Source organism: Balaenoptera acutorostrata, chromosome 20, assembly GCF_949987535.1.
Source record: "Balaenoptera acutorostrata chromosome 20, mBalAcu1.1, whole genome shotgun sequence".
In the NCBI taxonomy this organism is placed as follows: Eukaryota; Metazoa; Chordata; class Mammalia; order Artiodactyla; family Balaenopteridae; genus Balaenoptera; species Balaenoptera acutorostrata.
This window is the reverse complement of record NC_080083.1, coordinates 10,002,824-10,022,106: the sequence shown is the minus strand read 5'-3', so window position 1 is coordinate 10,022,106 and position 19,283 is coordinate 10,002,824. Positions and strand designations below refer to the sequence as shown.

At 40.3% G+C, this 19,283-nt stretch overlaps 1 long non-coding RNA gene across 4 annotated transcripts in view; it reads right to left on the bottom strand.

Moving 5' to 3' along the window:
• Positions 1-19,283, bottom strand: part of LOC103006516 (uncharacterized) — a 155,094-nt gene that overhangs the window by 74,558 nt on the left and 61,253 nt on the right. For all 4 annotated transcript variants that reach the window (XR_449683.3, XR_009006249.1, XR_009006250.1 and 1 more), the window contains exon 4: positions 3,412-3,524. This is a non-coding gene — a long non-coding RNA (uncharacterized LOC103006516). The remainder of the gene's footprint in view (positions 1-3,411; positions 3,525-19,283) is intronic.

Genomic DNA, 19,283 nt, shown 5'->3' with positions numbered 1-19,283 from the left:
ACAGGTTCACACGCAGCTTTAAGAAATAAGACAGAGAGGTCCCATCTGTCCTATTAAGTCAAGTTACTTAGCATTTATTCAGTACATATTGCAGGGCAGCTCTCCAGAATTCTCTAGCAATCAGTATGAAGTAGAGTAGGAATATAATTTGTTAAACAGAAGTGTTGGTTCTGCTTTTGGAGAGTTACCATTTTGCTGGGAAGAAATGTGGTACATATGGGGGGGAAGAAAAGAACCAACAACAGCAAGCAGAGAACAATACCTGGAAATAGAGTTGAAATCAAGAGAGATCACCATAAACACTATAGGATCACTGGAGAATGTTCCACAACAACTGAGAAATCTTTAAGAAAGTAGATCAAAGGGCAAAGAGAACAGCCCAGATTATTCGTGCCTGCCCAAGGAGAGAGGTGGCTAAAGTCCTGCATGAGGGTGACAGGAGTGGAAGAGAGAAATCAAAAGTCTGGCGATGGAGGAAAATCACTGCAGCATGCCTGAGTGCAAGAATGAGAAAGCTAGGACAGAGGTCTAAGCTTCTGCAACATACAGGAGCACACAGGAATGGGTACTGTTGTCCTGACATAGAAATACTAACATTTTCTAAAAGTGAGTCCAGTATGTATTGTTAGGTGGAAGGTAGCAAAATAAAACTCACTCTTGCCTAGAAAATATTCTCAAAATCTTGAGACTTTAGATATAGAAGAGAAGGGGGAAAAAAGGATATAAGCTGATGAACAGGAGCAACTGTCAGCAACAGTAACGTCAGGAGAAGAAGCCAGTTTGGGAACAAAGATGAGGTGTTCAGTTTTAGATACAAGGAGTTTAAAGTGTTTGTAGGACGTGCAAGTTAGTGTTTGGCAGGCAGAACAACTGAGTTGCATTTCTTCTGGGGGTCCCCACCTCCACTCCCAAACCTGGCCGTGAGTAGCAGTGGTCCCTCCGGGGCCATAGTTCCATAGTTCCTACATGGTTGCAAAACGTTCCATAGTACCTCAGAGTTCCAAGATTCATTCCGTGTTGACAAACATTCAAATACCTGCTATGAATGAGCCACATAATCCAAAGGCCAGGACCCCCAGGACTCCACTCCCTCTGTGTATATACACATTTCTGGTCTTTGTATCCCTTTTACTGTCTAACCTCTGGTCTCTCAGCCTCTAAGTCTTCTGATTTCCCCACATCCTTAGAGGGCCCTAGCTCAGCCATGTTGCCTCCATGTACATCTTGATATGCACTAGTCAGTGTGTTTCTGCCAACCTGGGCCAGGTAACCTGTAATAGGGCATCCCTCAGAACACAGAAGAGGAGGATCAAATGCAAAGGTCAGCAGCCTGAATCCCTAAGTCGGTGCAGTTGGACTAGCACTCCTAGAACCCATGTACCATGTGGAAGCTCCCATTTTTCTCCAAGAACACAACAAAAAGGGATATTGTAGATTCACTGCTGTTTCCACCAGGCCCATGCTTAAAAGGGTTAAAAAAAAAAAAAGCATGACATATAACCAAATCTAACAAGATCAAGGGCCAGTTGAGAGGAAGAATCAAAGCTAGGATTAAGAGCATGAGCAAAACAGTGTATAAAAAGATAACTCTTGGGACTTCCTTGGTGGTCCAGTGGCAAAGAATCTGCCTTACAATGCAGGGGACGCTGGTTCGATCCCTGGTCAGGGAACTAAGATCCCACATGCCACGTGGCAACTAAGCCCACGCGCCGCAACTAGAGTCCGCGTGCTGCCAACTACAGAGCCCATGCGCTCTGGAACCCGTGCACCACAACTACAGAGGCCACGTGCCCTGGAGCCTGCGCACCACAACTAGAGAAGAGAAAACTCGCACGCCACAACTAGAGAGAAGCCCGCACACCACAACAAAGAGCCTGTATGCCGCAACTAAGACCCGACACAGCCAAAAATAAATTAAATAAATAAATAATAAAAAATTAATCTTAAAAAAAAAAAAAAGATAACTCTTAAAATGTAGAGACCAAAGGACCAGTCTGGAAATTACTGGTGTCATCTCAATATGAGGAGCCTACCCTGGCCTGGGGTAAGGGCTGTGGGATGGCAAGGACATGACAGATACAGAGAGTCTGAATCCTTGAAACATCTTACACATTCAGTTTATCTATGCCCCACAGCATTCCACAAATATTTGCGGCAATTTAAATAAGGTTAACATAATACAGTTAATAAGGCAGAAACAGACACGTATGATCCATTAAAAATCACCTCCTGCCGCCAACCTTTCAGCAACCCACTCACTATCTCACCAAGCAAGAGGTGGAGTTTTAGCTTAGAACTTGCCTTCTCAGACGGGTAATAAAAGACAGTCTCAAGAAATCATAAATTCTCAGAATTTTTGCATTGGCCACTTCGAAGTTTTTCCGGAGAAACTTTGTGAGGTACAGATTGAAAGAACCTGAAGACTGACTGAGTTTCAGAAGAGGAGTGAATGAGGGAGATTAAAAGACTGAGCCTGAGGTTATGAGTATTGGCAATGACTGGGCTAGAGAGAAGAAAAATTGTTTAAGTTAGAGTAACAGTGGGACACGTATGGGAAGAAATTAAGCAGACAGTTGGAAAAGGGGTCACTGACATCCAAATTAAACTATCAAGACTGAATGTGGGGGACTTCCCTGGTGGCACAGTGGTTAAGAATCCGCCTGCCAATGCAGGGGACACGGGTTCCAGCCCTGGTCCGGGAAGATCCCACATGCCGTGGAGCAACTAAGCCCGTGCGCCACAACTACTGAGCCTGTGCTCTAGAGCCCATGCTCAGCAATAAGAGAAGCCCCCGCGATGAGAAGCCCACACACCGCAACGAAGAGTAGCCCCCGCTCACTGCAACTAGAGAAAGCACGCGTGCAGCAACGAAGACCCAATGCAGCCAAAAATAATAAATAAATAAATAATAAATTAAAAAAAAAAAAGACTGAATGTGGGTGGGCCAAGGACTCACTCCAGTCTTCAAATCATTCCACCATAATAAACAACAAGGTTCCACTGTATACCACAGAGAACTATATTCAGTATCCTATTATAAACCATAATGAAAAAGAATATATTAAAAAAAAAGAATATATATATGTATAACTGAAGCACTTTGCTGTACAGCGGAAATTAACACAACACTATAAATCAACTATACTTCAATAAAAAAAAAAAATTCCACCCTAATCTACCAGGAGAGTCTGGTGCAACGATTCTTCTTTTACTGAGACAATCTGCCCAGGAATCACTGCACATAAGAGGCTTACTATTGCCTCTAAATCTTTGTTAATGGTGATTCCCATTTGGACTACACACCCCTAATTTTCCCATCAATCCTCTCTCTCCCTTCCTTTTACACCAGGCTCAAAACACCTTTGGGAATCTCGGTCACATTCCTTTGATCTGACTTTGATCAGTTCTTACCTCTCACTCCATCTGTACTCCTGTAGGGCTGCACTGATGCACAACTCCAGGTGGACACTCACATTGGATCCTCTGTCAATGGTTTCCACTGCAGTGTGTGACATGGTGGCCATCTGTAAACAGTAAGAGAAAGGATCAAGAGTTCTAACGCCAAGTCTTCTCTTTTACCTAGAAGCTCTGGTCTACAGGTCACCATTTTGTCTCTCCCTCTTCTCCACAATATCCAAACAGCAGCTCCTGTTATTCCACTGCTGCCCCCTAGAGGGCTCTCTATTTAAACCATGAGCAATAAACTGAGGAATTAAAATGTGTGGTTTTAGTGTCTCATCTTCAGACCAGGTGGGTTATATTTTCTACTTTGTGGACTGGCTGAAATCAAAGCAACAATAATTACTTAAAAAGAGGACCGTTGACACTTTTAACTGTATAAAATGTTACAGCATGGAGAATTCCCTGGTGGTCCAGTGTTTAGGACTTGGCACTTTCACTGCAGGGGCCCGGGTTTGATCCCTGGTCAGGGAACTAAGATCCCGCAAGCCACGGCATGGCCAAAAAACCAAACCAAACCAAACAAACAAAAGAAACCTAGATGTGTCAGGTAATGATGAGGTTCAAACAACAGGCTTTGTAAATTACCAGGGAATCCTAGAGTACTCCCTCTTGTCTATCCCTGCTGCAGTTACATTTTTTTTTTAAAGCCTGTACTGTATAAGTGGTGTTTCTTTCATTTCTTCTCATGGTTTATTCCTACTCTCTCACTTTGTGAAAAAAATAAAGCTCGTTTGAGATTTGCTTATTTTACTAGTTTATTTTTAAATGTTTTATGTGTATTCTTGTTTCTCCACTTACTACATTATCAATTTGTGTTATTTGCTTCCTCCCACTCTCTTCATGTTTAAAGCCTTGTACTAACCTAAGATGTTAACAATAGAGGAACCTAGGTGTGGAGTATATGAAAACTCTCAGTACAACCTTCAATTTTGTACAATTTTTCTGTAAATCTCAGTACAATTTTTCTGTAAATCTAGAACCAATCTTAAAAATAAAGTTTATTGGGCTTCCCTGGTGGCACAGTGGTTGAGAATCTGCCTGCCAATGCAGGGGACACGGGTTCGAGCCCTGGTCTGGGAAGATCCCACATGCCGCGGAGCAACTGGGCCCGTGAGCCACAACTACTGAGCCTGAGTGTCTGGAGCCTCTGCTCCGCAACAAGAGAGGCTGCGATAGTGACAGGCCCGCGCACCACGATGAAGAGTGGCCCCCACTCGCCGCAACTGGAGAGAGCCCTCACACAGAAACGAAGACCCAACACAGCCAAAAATAAACATAATAAATAAATAATAAATAAAAATTTTAAAAAAAATAAAGTTTATTTTAAAGATTAAAACATGGGCAATGGTATACAACAAGTTTTTTAAAGCAGAAGTCATGATTTTAATAATCGACAAGGTGGAATTTGAGCCAAGAAAGCAAGGTTACTTTATAAAGCTAAAGGGTACAATTGGCAAAAATCAATTACAGGAAAAAAACTGTAAAAAACACAAATACATGGAGGCTAAACAGTGTGCTACTAAATAACCAAGAGATCACTGAAGAAATCAAAGAAGAAATCAAAATATACATAGAAACAAATGACAATGAAAACACGATGACCCAAAACCTATGGGAAGCAGCAAAAGCAGTTCTAAACAAAAAATCTTAAAATCTGTATGGAGACACAAAAGACCCCGAATAGCCAAAGCAGTCTTGAGGGAAAAAAACGGAGCTGGAGGAATCAGACTCCCTGACTTCAGACTATGCTACAAAGCTACAGTAATCAAAACAATATGGTACTGGCACAAAAACAGAAATATAGATCAATGGAACAGGATAGAAAGCCCAGAGATAAACCCATGCACCTACGGTCAACTAATCTATGACAAAGGAGGCAAGGATATACAGTGGAGAAAAGACAATCTCTTCAATAAATGGTGCTGGGAAAACTGGACAGCTACATGTAAAAGAATGAAATTAGAACACTCCATAACACCATACACAAAAATAAACTCAAAATGGATTAGAGACCTAAATGTAAGACTGGACACTATAAAACTCTTAGAGGAAAACATAGGAAGAACACTCTTCGACATAAATCACAGCAAGATCTTTTTTAACCCACCTCCTAGAGTAATGGAAATAAAAACAAAATAAACAAATGGGACCTAATGAAACTTAAAAGCTTTTGCAAAGCAAAGGAAACTACAAACAAGACAAAAAGACAACCCTCAGAATGGGAGAAAATATTTGTAAACGAATAAATGGACAAAGGATTAATCTCCAAAATATATAAACAGCTCATGCAGCTCAATATTAAAAAAACAAACAACCCAATCAAAAAATGAGCAGGGGGCTTCCCTGGTGGCGCAGTGGTTGAGAGTCTGCCTGCCAATGCGGGGGACGCGGGTTCGGGCCCTGGTCTGGGAAGATCCCACATGCCGCGGAGCGGCTGGGCCCGTGAGCCATAGTTGCTGAGCCTGCGCGTCTGGAGCCTGTGCTCCGCAACGGGAGAGGCCACGATAGTGGGAAGGCCCACACACTGCGATGAAGAGTGGCCCCCACTTGCCGCAGCTAGAGAAAGCCCTCGCACAGAGGCGAAGACCCAACACAACCATAAAATAAAATAAATTTTACAAGAAATGCAAACCTTTAAAAAAAAAATGGGCAGAAGACCTAAATAGACATTTCTCCAAAGAAGACATGCAGATGGCCAAGAAGCACATGAAAAGCTGCTCAACATCACTAATTATTAGAGAAATGCAAATCAAAACTACAATGAGGTATCACTGCACACCAGTTAGAATGGGCATCATCAGAAAATCTACAAACGGCAAATGCTGGAGAGGGTGTGGAGAAAAGGAAACCCTCTTGCACTGTTGGTGGGAATGTAAATTGATACAGCCACTATGCAGAACAGTATGGAAGTTCCTTAAAAAACTAAAAATCGAATTACCATATGACCCAGCAATCCCACTACTGGGTATATACCCAGAGAAAACCATAATTCAAAAAGACACATGCACCCCAATATTCACTGCAGCACTATTTACAATAGCCAGGTCATGGAAGCAACCTAAATGCCCATCAACAGACGAATGGATAAAGAACATGTGGTACATACATACAATGGAATATTACTCAGCCATAAAAAGGAACGAAATTTGGTCATTTGTAGAGACGTGGATGGATCTAGAGACTGTCATACAGAGTGAAGTAAGTCAGAAAGAGAAAAACAAATATTGTATATTAACGCATATATGCAGAACCTAGAAAAATGGTACACGTGAACCAGTGTGCAGGGCAGAAATAGAGATATAGATGTAGAGAACAAACGTACGGACACCAAGGGGGGAAAGTGGCTGGGGGGTGGTGGTGGTGGTGGAATGAATTGGGAGATTGGGGTTGACACGTATACACTAATATGTATAAAATAGATAACTAATAAGAACCTGCTGTATAAAAGTAAAATAAAATAAAATTCAAAAACAAAAAAGCAGTTCTATGAGGGAAGTTTATAGCAATTCAATCTCACCTCAAGAAACAAGAAAAATCTCAAACAAACAATCTAACCCTACACCTAAAGCAACTAGAGAAAGAAGAACAAAGAAAACCCAAAGTCAGTAGAAGGAAAGAAATCATAAAGATCAGAGCAGAAATAAATGAAACAGAAACAAAGAAAACAATAGCAAAGATCAATAAACTAAAAGCTGGTTCTTTGAGAAGATAAACAAAATTGATAAACCCTTAGCCAGACTCATCAAGAAAAAAAGGGAGAGGATGCAAATCAATAAAATTAGAAATGAAAAAGGAGAAATCACAACTGACACTGCAGAAATACAAAGGATTATAAGAGACTACTACAAACAACTATATGCCAATAAAATGGAAAACCATGAAGAAATGGACAAATTCTTGGAAAGATACAATTTTCCAAGACTGAACCAGGAAGAATTAGAAAATATAAACAGACCTATCACAAGTAATGAAATTGAAACTGCAATTAAAATCTTCCAACAAACAAAAGTCCAGAACCAGATGGCTTCACAGGCGAATTCTATCAAACATTTAGAGAAGAGTTAACACCGATCCTTCTCAAACTCTTACAAAAAATTGCAGAGGGAGGAACACTCCCAAATTCATTCTATGAAGCCACCATCACCCTGATACCAAAACCAGAAAAAGATATCACAAAAAAAGAAAATTACAGACCAACATCACTGATGAACACAGGTGCAAAAATCCTGAACAAAATACTAGCAAACAGAATCCAACAACACATTAAAAGGATCTTAAACCATGATCAGTGGGATTTATCCCAGGGATGCAAGGATTCTTCAGTATACGCAAATCAATCAATGTGATACGCTATGTTAACAAATTAAGGAATAAAAACCATATGATCATCTCAATAGATGCAGAAAAAGCTTTTGACAAAATTCAACACCCATTTATGATAAAAGCTCTCCAGAAAATGGGCATAGAGGGAACCTACCTCAACATAATAAAGGCCATATATGACAAACCCACAGCAAGCATCATACTCAATGGTGAAAAACTGAAAGCATTTCCTCTAAGATCAGGAACAAGACAAGGATGTCCACTCTCACCACTATTATTCAACATAGTTTTGGAAGGCCACGTCAATCAGAGAAGAAAAAGAAATAAAAGGAATACAAATTGGAAAAGAAGAAGTGCTAATAAAAAAAGAGGCTTTAATTTACTTGCTTCATCCAATCAAAAACAAATAATAATTTTTTAAAAAACTAAAAATAGGGAAATTCCCTGGCGGTCTAGTGGTTAGGACTCAGCGCTTTCACTGCTGGTGCCCAGGTTCAATCCCTGGTTGGGTAACTAAGATCCTGCAAGCCATGCAGTGAGGCCAAAAAACAAAAAACAAAGTTAAAATAAAAACCCTAAAAATAGAGTTGACCTAAACAATATAATTAACAAAGTAGACCTTACTGATATATATCAAACTTTGCATCCTGAAAGTAGAGGATACTTCATCCTTTCAAGTGGCCAATAATATTTATGAAAATTAATCATATTTAAGACTTTACAAAATATTTCAAACCCCCCCAAAACAGAAATAATGCAGAAAATATCCTATAATCATATTGCAACAAATGAATTTAATAAGAAAATCAAAGAGTCCTCTCTGTTCTGGAAGTTAAAAATAAAGCTCTCTTTCATGTAATTGGGTCAAAAGGGGAACATAACCCAAAACAAAAGAATTAATGGAAATGATAAAAATAATAATGTAAAGAATATATACCAGAATCTATGAAATGTGGCTCAAGTAGTACTCAGAGGAATACTTAATCACCTTAAATACATATTTCAAAACAAAATGGAGAAATAAGCATCTTTTTTAAAAGACAGAAAATAATAACAAAATAAACCAAAGGAAAGCTGCAGAAAGGAACAAACGAAGAAAACCAAATTATAATAAATTAGAAAACAAGAAAAACAGAACTACTATACAAATCTAAAATACTTTTTTTAAAGGTAAATAACTCATCAGCCCAATCAAAAATGAGGAAGTGAGAAAGTGCAAATATACAAAAGAACAAATAATGGAAGGAAATAAAGAGATAGAGAACACTTAAAATACCATAAATGACTTTGTTCAATGCCATGCAAATAAATTTGAAAACTTGAATTGAATGATAATTTTTTAAATAAAATAGACTGTTTTCAGTCTAGAACTTATCCTATATACTGTTGTGGTTTTCACTGATTATAAATTTCCTTTCCAGTAATTCTAAATTGTTCTTTTACGTGTTTTGGTTAGCAGAGAGCTAGAGTGATGAGGAGAAAGAGAGGCAGGTTTTCAGCTTGTATGGACAGGCGTCCAGGAAAGGCAGGGATGCACAGGGTCCAGATTTCTAGAGGAATCATGTTGCAGGGGGCATTTAACCTTGAAACCACAGCATGCAACTCCTAATCCGAGCCAATACCTTCAAAGGAAGGATAAAGTGGTCTTACACTGGAGCACTCCCTGACTATTCCAGAAGCCAAAGCAAACACTCTCTGGAAGAAAGCTTCTCCCACATATTAAGATTAAGCAATCAATTCACAAAGATTATCAAACACACAAGGAAGCCAGCCACTATGAGTAAAATCTGAAGCAGCAAGAAAAAAACAGAGTTAGAGCCCAAGGGAATAAAGCTACTAGAAGTGACAAATACAGTGACAAATATATATGAAATGCTTAAACAGTAAAAAGAGTTGTATTTACAAATGAAAGCATATAAAAAAAGTGACCCAGATTGAATGGATGGATCAGGAAAAAACATATTCTAGAAACAAGAAAAAATAGGATTGTTGAAATTAAAGTCTTAAAGGATGGCTTAAAAAGAACATTTGGAACAATTAAAGAAACAATGAAAGAACTGGAAGATTTGTCAAAAGGATGTGTCCAGAATATGAGAAAAACAGATACAGAAATGAAAAAATATAAAAGAAAGATTTAGAGACATGGAGGATAAAATGAGAAGGTGTAATATAGAAATAACTAGAGTTTTAGAAGGAAAGTATGGTCATAAGAGACAAAAGGAAATATTTTAACCAATATTGGTTAATGGTATTCTAGAACAAATGAAGCATTAACACTCACAGATCAGCACATCTCAAGCAGAAAAAATGAACATAAATTCATAACCAGAAACTCAAGAGTAAAACTTCAAAATACCATAGATGAAAAGGCCCTGTAAAGAGCCAGAAAGAAAGGAAAGATCACCAGCAAAGGCAAGAGTTAGCATGACAACAAAAGTCTCAGTAGCAACAATGGAAGACAGAAAACAACGGAATCAGGTATTTGTCATACTGAAAGAAAGCATTGGTGAACCAAGAAATGTGAGCCCAGCAAAACTCAAATAAAGGTGTTTTCAAATTAAAAAATAATAATGAGGAAATTTACTTCTAAAGGTATGCTTTAAAAAAAACTTCTGAGAGGGACTTCCCTGGTGGTCCAGTGGCTAAGACTCCAAGCTCCCAATGCCGGAGGCCTGGTTTGATCCCTGGTCAGGGAACTAGATTCCACTGCCACAACTAAGAGTTCGCATGCCACAACGCAGATCCTGCGTGCCGCAATGAAGATCGTGCATGCCGTAACTAAGACCTGGCGCAGCCAAATAAATAAATTAAATAAATAAATAATAATAATAATAAAAACCTTCAGAGAATGTGCTCCCAAGAAGAAGGAAAATAATCCCATAAGAGTTATTTGAGATGCAAGAATGCAGTGTCACATAAGGAGATCAAAACAAACACTACAAGGTTAAAATGATTATACTTTTGGACTTCCCTGGTGGCACAGTGGTTAAGAATCTGCCTGCCAATGCAGGGGACACGAGTTTGATCCCTGGTCTGGGAAGATCCCACATGCCGCGGAGCAACTAAGCCTGTGCGCCACAACTACTGAGCCTGCGCTCTAGAGCCCGCGAGCCACAACTACTGAGCCTGTGTGCCACAACTACTGAAGCCTGGTGCCCTAGAGCCCGCATGCCGCAACTACTGAGCCCATGCGCTCTAGGGTCCACGTGCCGCAACAAGAGAAGCCACCGCAATAAGTCTGTGCACCACAATGAGGGAAGATCTTAGGAAAGGAACCCCAAAATGTTGTACATGAACTCCTGGGCTCACTCCTGAACTGCACAAGTAAAGATCAGATCACAAACAGACAGAAGAACTGAACAAAGTCAACAGACTTTGAGAACTGAATTAAGTGACAGGCTACCACTGGCCACTGGGTGGCACAAAAGTGGGACAGATCCAAATAGCATTGAAAAGGCCTGGAAAATAGAACTGGCATTGAAACCACAACCACAGAACACTGATTGGAATTTGTGAACTGAATCCAACCAGCTCAATTGCCTGAGAAAACAAAAATACCAGCATGCTCTATAGGACTTAAACAAGATTGAGTCTCATAACATAATATTCAAAATATCCAGATTACACTCCAAAATTACTCGTACCAGGAATATCTCAACTCACATGAGAAGAGACAATAGATATCAATGTGAAGATATTGGGACAGATGTTGGGATTATTTGACAAAGACTTTGAAGGAATGATTATAAAATACTCCAACAAGTAAGGGCAAACACTGTTGAAATGAACGAAGAGATGGAAAATCTCAGGAAATAAATAGAAAATATAAAGAAGAACCAAATGAATATTCTAGAACTGAAAATTAAAATAAGTAAAATTTTTAAAAAATTCATCAAATGAACTCAATGACAGAAAGGAACTGATGAAAGAAAGATTCAGTGAACTTGAATACAGGTAATAGGGACTTCCCTGGTGGTCCAGCAGTTGAGAATCTGCCTTCCAATGCAGGGGATGTGGGTTTGATCCCTGATCGGGGAACTAAGATCCCACATGCTGCAGGGCAACTAGGCTGAGCCTGTGCACCACAACTAAAGAGCTTGAGTGCCACAACTACTGAGCCCACATGCTCACACAACTACTAAGCCTGCACGCCACAACTAGAGAGCCTGCACGCCACAACTAGAGAGAAGCCCACACACTGAAACTAAGACCTGATGCAGCCAAAAATAAATAAATAAAATAAAAAGTATACATATATTTATAGAAACTATGCAATTTGAATAACATTGAGGAAAAGAGATTGAAAAAAGTAAACAGTGCCTCAAGGACATGTAGGACAAAACCAAAAGGTCTAACATTCATGTCATCAGAGTCAAAGAAGCACAGGAAAGAGAGTGGTGTGGTATAGGAAAAAACTTCTTAAAAAGAAATAATGGCTTAACAAAGCTTCTCAAATTTTATAGAAGACATAGACCTATAGATTCAAAAAGTTCACCAAATTGCCAACAGGATAAAAAACCAACCAAACAAAAAATCATCACCCAGGCATATCACAATCAAACCACTGAAAACTAAAAACAAAGAAAAAATCTTGAAAGCAGCCAGAGAAAAGAAACACACTTCTGTAGAGAAACAATGATTCAAATGAGTGTGGAGTTCTCATTTGAAACAATGGAGGCCAGAATAAAGTAGAATAATATTTTTTAAGTGCTGAGAGGAAAAAAAACTGTTAACTCAGAATTCTATATCCAGGAAAAATATCCTGGAGAAATGATGATGAAATAAAGACATTCTCAGATAAAGAAAAACTAAGAATTGCTAAAAGAAGTTTTCAAACAGAAATGATATGAGCAGGAAACTTGGGTCACTGGGAATAAAGGAAGAACAACAGAAATTTCAAATATCCTCTCCTAATGAATTATTAAATATGTTTGATGGTTGACAGCAAGTATTCTAACATTACTAATGGGTTTTAATATATGTAGATGGTGATATAACTGGATGACCTCTGATTCCATCTGCTTCTCACTCTGAAAACAACTGCTGCTTCTCCCTCTGCTCAGCATGTCTTTTTTCTGCCATGTGGCTTTTTTTGTAACTTCTGTTTCCTATGGCCAGCTTGGCCTCTCTGGTTTCTCTCCATCTTTGATACTATGGCTAACTGCCCGATTCTCTCTGGTTTTCCATACCACCACCATCACCACCACCACACACAAAGACATACTCACATCACAGTGAGCGACTGGCCCTGGTCCTTCTGGTTTTGACAGTGGTTCCGCTCAAGTATACCTCTTAGGCTGCTAGACAGCTTATGATTTGTCTGTTTTGGGGTGAGTGGTCACCTGTGGCTGAACAGCAGTTTCATTTTGTGTAAAGCAAGAACACTCAGAGCTTTCCCTCAGCAAGGGATGTGGATGGGGAATATTTCCTTATAAGGGGATGGCAGGCATGATGATTGCCATGTGGAGTACAGCTGCACTAAACTGTTAGTCTGAGAACCATGTCAGACACTTTCACCCTTCTAGGCCTTTATATGGTCTGTTCCTTCCTCCTGGAATGTCTTTTCCTCTTCTCTGCCTAGAAAACTGTAAAACCCAGCACAAGGACTGAGTAAGTCACTCCCTCTCCCCCGAGTCCTTATTGCCCTTACATCCAACTTCGATTCAAGCATGAATATGCTGTTTGACACTGTTTGTGCATGCATTTGTCTCCCCAACCAGACAGTAAGTTCCGAAGGGAGGGATTCAGGAGCTATTCATTGCTGTATTCTCATTACCGAACATGTTCATTCATACATTCAGTTATTCATTCAACAAATATTAATTAAATGTCCACTGTGTATCAGTCACTGTACCAGGCACTGGGATGCAAATGTGAACAAGGCAGAGAGAGTCCCCTTGGAGATTAGTGTGTGTTGCACAGTGTGGCACATAGTAAACGTTCAAGAACTTATTTTGAATTGGATTGCACTTGGTTATAGTCACTCTACCAAGGATTCTTTTGACCTTTCTCAGACATCAAAGCTTTACATATGCAAAGCAGTGGAGAGTGAAGTGGGCCATGAGGTACTCTTCTACAACTCCAAGAGGTGCTTCAAACTTGATTTGCCAAAAACCAAGTTTATTGTATTTCCCAATCCTTCCACTCCTTATGTGTCCCACATCTCAGTAAATGATACCATCATACACCTACTTGCCTCAGCCAGGAACCAGGAAGTCTTACTGGATCAACCTCTCTTGCCTCCTCTCCCCCTTTTCCATCCTCTCTCTCACATTCTTCTCCCCATTCTCTCCCTACCATCACCAATGGAATAAGTCTTGACAACTCCACTTCCTTAGCATCTCTTTCACCCTCCCCCACATCTATTCCTGCTAATCCTGCCTTGTTGCTGGCCCTTATCATCTCTCACCAGCACTCCAAAGAACTCTTCTCATGAGTCTCCTGTTTCCTTTCCAACCACATCACTTATCTCTTCCTGGCCCCAACATCATGAATTTCCCTGAAATTTCACCAGCTCCCTGGAACTCTTGCTGCCTATTTGCCCAGAATGCCTCCCCTCTCCCCAACTCTCCTCTGTTCCCACCAACCTGGCAGATGCCTACTCATATTTCAAGGCTCAGTTCAAGTTGTTCCCCTGAGAAGTCTTTTCTGTCTCCCCAAGGTAAACTGACCCATCCCTGCTTTGTGCTCCACACCCTGTATAGAATTCATTCTTATAGTAACATACAGTTGCATTTTTTTAATCATTTTATTTCCCCCACCAGACTAGGAACTCCTTGAGGACAAAAATCTCTGTATTCTTGGTGCCTGGTATATAATAGGTGCTCAACAAACATTTTGTGAATGAATCCAGTAAACAAAATACTTTCCTATCTTTACCCTTCCTTTTCTGTGAAACAAGCAACCAGGCCTTCTAGCAGGTGTTTCTTTGAGTCTCTGTAAGAGTTAAATTAAATAATTCATTGGCTGCCTGCTGCAGTAGAGCTGAGAGAGCCAACTCCAGCTAATTCTCCCTAGCCCGAGGCCTGTCACACAACCACCTCATGACCACATCTTGATAGGGCCTCTATTCCTGGGCCTACCAAAGACAGGTGGGAGCATGATCTTCACTCAATCTCATGTTTATGTCCTTCATTCCCAGACACCCATTTCTGCCCCTCCTTTGACCTTTTCTCTTTGTCCTCTGCCACAATTTTATTCCTCAACTATTCTCATAATATCCCTCTTCTTTATCCCCCAAACTTTATCTGCTTTGTCTCTACACCATCAACATTCTATCCCCAAGCATAATCATTTCATAAAAGCTATTGAACATCTGTGATGCCCAGGCCCTGTGCCAGGCACTGAAGGTAAACAGAGGAATGAAGTATAGTCACTATACATGGGAAACCCAAAGAGGCCAAACAAGTATCTAAAGAGATAATATAGAAAGACCAATCTAGTCTATCAATAATCAGTGTCCTCAGGTTCTGGAAGGGACGGTACCACTGACAGTGGAGATGGTCAGAAAATTCTTCTTGGAGGAGACAAGGCTTAACTTGGTTTTGAACTAGGGTTCTTGGACAAGTTCAGAAAAATGGAATCAGAATTTAAGCTGAGTTAGCAGTTTGAACAAAGATCCAGGAGTCAACAGGTAAAAGGCGTTTTCAGAGAACAATGATTAAATTATTTGAGTTGGAATGGAAAGGAGGTATGGAAAAGTCACGGTGATGAGATTGGAAAGATAATTTGGTGCTAGACTGTGAGAGGTATCATCGCCAGGTTGAGGAATTGGGACAGTGGCAGCTAAGCAAGAAGGTGAGGAATTCCTTGTTGAGGAGGAATAGAAGATTAAGATGTAAACAGTGTTTTATAAAGGTTGGTGTGACAGCTATGAGGACATGGATAAGGGCAGGGAGAGATCTGTGGCAGGATGACTGTCATAGTGTAGGTGGTGAAAAGAGGGAATGAAAAGATGATATGGGGACTTCCCTTGTGGCACAGTGGTTAAGAATCCGCCTGCCAATGCAGGGGACATGGGTTCAAGCCCTGGTCAGGGAAGATCCCACATGCCGCAGAGCAACTAAGCCCGTGTGCCACAACTACTGAAGCCTGTGTGCCTAGAGCCTGTGCTCCGCAAGAAGAGAAGCCATTGCAATGAGAAGCCCTCGGCAACTAGAGAAAGCCCGTGCACAGCGACGGAAAACCCAACACAATAAATAAATAAATAAATAAATAAAATCTATTTTTAAAAAAAAAGATGATATGGAGGAGAAAGATATTGAGAGAAGAAACAATTGGACCAAAGCCAGGGTTCTGAGCACATGAATTTAGGGGAATATAAATGACAAAAACAGGAAATCTGGAAGAAGGAGCCCTTTTGAGACAAATGGCTGACCTTGGCTGTAGACAAGGTCCAAGTGAGAGGGGTGGGTAAGAGATCAAGGAAGAGATATCCAGCAGGTTGTAGGAGATATAGACTCGAAACTCTTGAGATAAGTCAGGTATTGAAGAGGAAACTGGGGAGTCATCTGCTTGGAAGTGATCTTCAAGAGCAAAGACTGTAGAGGGAAGAGCGGGAAGCCAAGGACTGAGCCTTGAGGTTCATTTCCTGTTAGGGGTGAGGAAGAAAAAGCAAGAAAGCTAATGTGGGGGTCAGGAAGAGAATTAGCACAGGGACTAAGAAGGCAACGGCAGAGAAGGATTCTAGGTTTAGGGAGGTAACTGTTGTTTGGTGTGAATTTAAGTTTGTATTATATGTGTTATGTATGCATTGGGAAAAGTGTGAAAGGACATACACCAAATTATTAGGATCAGTCACCTCTCCAAAGTGAAAAAGAGTTGAGGGCTTTCCCTTCTGTTATGCATGAATTTCTACAATTAGTTGACATTACTTTTATAATTACCATTCACTCCTACTCTAGCCAAATAGTGAGAAAACCACTTTTCTCTCCAACATCTTTCTCTCTTTCCAGCCATCCCTCTTAGCTGCTTCTCAGCCAGTGTCCTCACCTCTCCCCCAGCACACCCCTAAAATCCCCACTCCAGCCTTTAAACTCTCCGCTCTAATTTCCTCAAAGTGTTGATCACCTATTCTTTGCAGGGGGAGGGTAAACTGTCCCAGGTGGTAACATAAAAAGAGAGCTTGTTTCTGCCTCTGAAGTTTTGTTTATGGTGGTTCCCATGCCAGTTCCTTCCCATCTAGCTATTGTTTCTATCTTTAATGACAACTTCTACAGGAAACACTCCAAGATTACAACTATCTGGCTTTGACTGAAGCTTTACTCTGATCTTCCACATCTTGATACTTACTAGGCAAAACAGTAACAATCATACAGTGATATCTTACCTGTGGATGATGTAAGTGATTTACAAAGCACTCTCACTTGCATTATTTCATTTGAGCCTCACCTGGGAGGTAAGCATGACATGTTTTTCCCATCGAACAAACAAACTAAGGCTCAGATGACTACAGGCTACAGAGCCTGTAAATGATAGAATGGGAACTAAAATGCAGAATTTCTGACTCACAGTTTAGTGCTTTTTATATAACATCTCATTGTTTATATAGTGTGACTTCTTTAATATTGTCATGTCTTCTTTGGATACGTACCTTCATCTTCTTACTCAAGTTGCAAAAAATAATAAGTGACATTACCTCAGGATGAGGACATCTCATTTGACTGAAGCTTTATTTTCAGACTGAAGCAATACCATTTTTATTATAACTTTAGGTCATCTTTAATGTCTTGCTATTTTTACACACCACACCCCCATGCGTAATGACCAGATCCTAACACTTGTTCCTATTACAGTATCTCTTAAATTCACTCTTCCATCCTCACTACTAAACCCACCTCTTCTTTCTCTGAAAGAAGGGTTTATTCAAAGGTGGGTTTATTATATTTCTAAGAGGATAGTTATTTTCTCAGATTTGTACAATAGAAAGAATCACAAAGAAAATAACATGTAAAAAGCTGAAAACTTGGTAACCACTATGGGACTTGCCTTCTTGACATTAAAAAAACCCAGAATTTATGCAAAAACAAACATTTTCAAACATAGAAAAACAGGTAGTACGGGACTGTGAAGGGAAACTAATGAGACGAAACCTATAATTGCCCAGACTTTCTGCCTGCAGGAAATTTCTGGACTGCAACATAGGAGGGGAATCTCAAAAGAGCTTCACTGACCTGAGGAAACGGAGATCAGAGTTCAGGGAGGTCCAGGCAGAATTAGGGGGCAAAACACCACAGAGGAGGAATATACACAGAGAATGAGCTTCAGAAATCTGCACGGGGGTCTCCTTGAGTGTTGGGCTCAAAACCAATCTGACCAAGGGTGCAATTCCATGAGGCTAGGCAAACAATTGCCAGAAAGAGAACAATTACTTGCAGATTTGTAAGTCAAAATTTCTGTGGGCTCACACAGGCTGGAAATTCTTCAACCACCCACCAGCCAGCATGGAGAGACCTCATTACATTAAATACATGGGGCCCAGGTGAGTCTCCTACAGTAGTGGGGATAAATTAGCCTTGAGTACAAGCTACTCTAGATTCTCAAGTAAATTAACCATCTGAAAAAATAAAGTCCATCACTCTTTAAAGGGATACAACTGTTAAAAATAAGACAACAGGCCCCAAATGGAGTTGCTTATGCGAAGTCCCACGTCACCAGACAGAGACTTGATTTTAGTTTCGGCTTTCTCAGAAATGGAATTAAAGCAGTCAATCTAAGATCACTTGATCAGCATTAGTTCGATAACCTGCCTGATAGACCCCTGCCATCCCTTAAAGGAAAGTAACTGCAATAACCAACCCGATATTTCGCCTAGTCTAGTTTCCTTGTTCCCACTCCTTTCTGCCTACAAACGTCCTTCATTTTGTACAGCTCCTCAGAGCGCCTTTCTTTCTGCTAGATTGGATGCTACCTGATTTGAATAGATTTTTGCCCAAATACACTTTAAAAAATTTAATATGTATCAGTTTATCTTTTAACACAACAAAATCAAGCACTCAACAGCATAAAATTCACAATATCTGGCATCCAGTCAAAAATCACTAGCAATGCATGGGACTTCCCTGGTGGTCCAGTGGGTAAGACTCTGCGCTACCAATGTAGGGGACCCGGGTTTGATCCCTGGTCAGGGAACTAGATCCTGCGTGCTGCAACTAAGAAACCACATGCTGCAACTAAGAAGTCTGCATGCCACAACAAAGTTCCTGCGTGCCACAACTAAGACCTGGTGCAGCCTAAATAAATAAATAAGTAAATATTAAAAAAAAAAAAGTAAGAGACAACCTAATAATAACTAGGCAAAACACTTGGACAGGCAATTCACAAAAGAAGAGATCCAGGGACTTCCCTGGTGGCACAGTGGTTAAGAATCTGCCTACCAATGCAGGGGACACGGGTTCAATCCCTGGTCCAGGAAGATCCCACATGCCGCAGAGCAACAAAGCCCGTGTGCCACAACTACTGAGCCTGCACTCTAGAGACTGCGAGCCACAACTACTGAG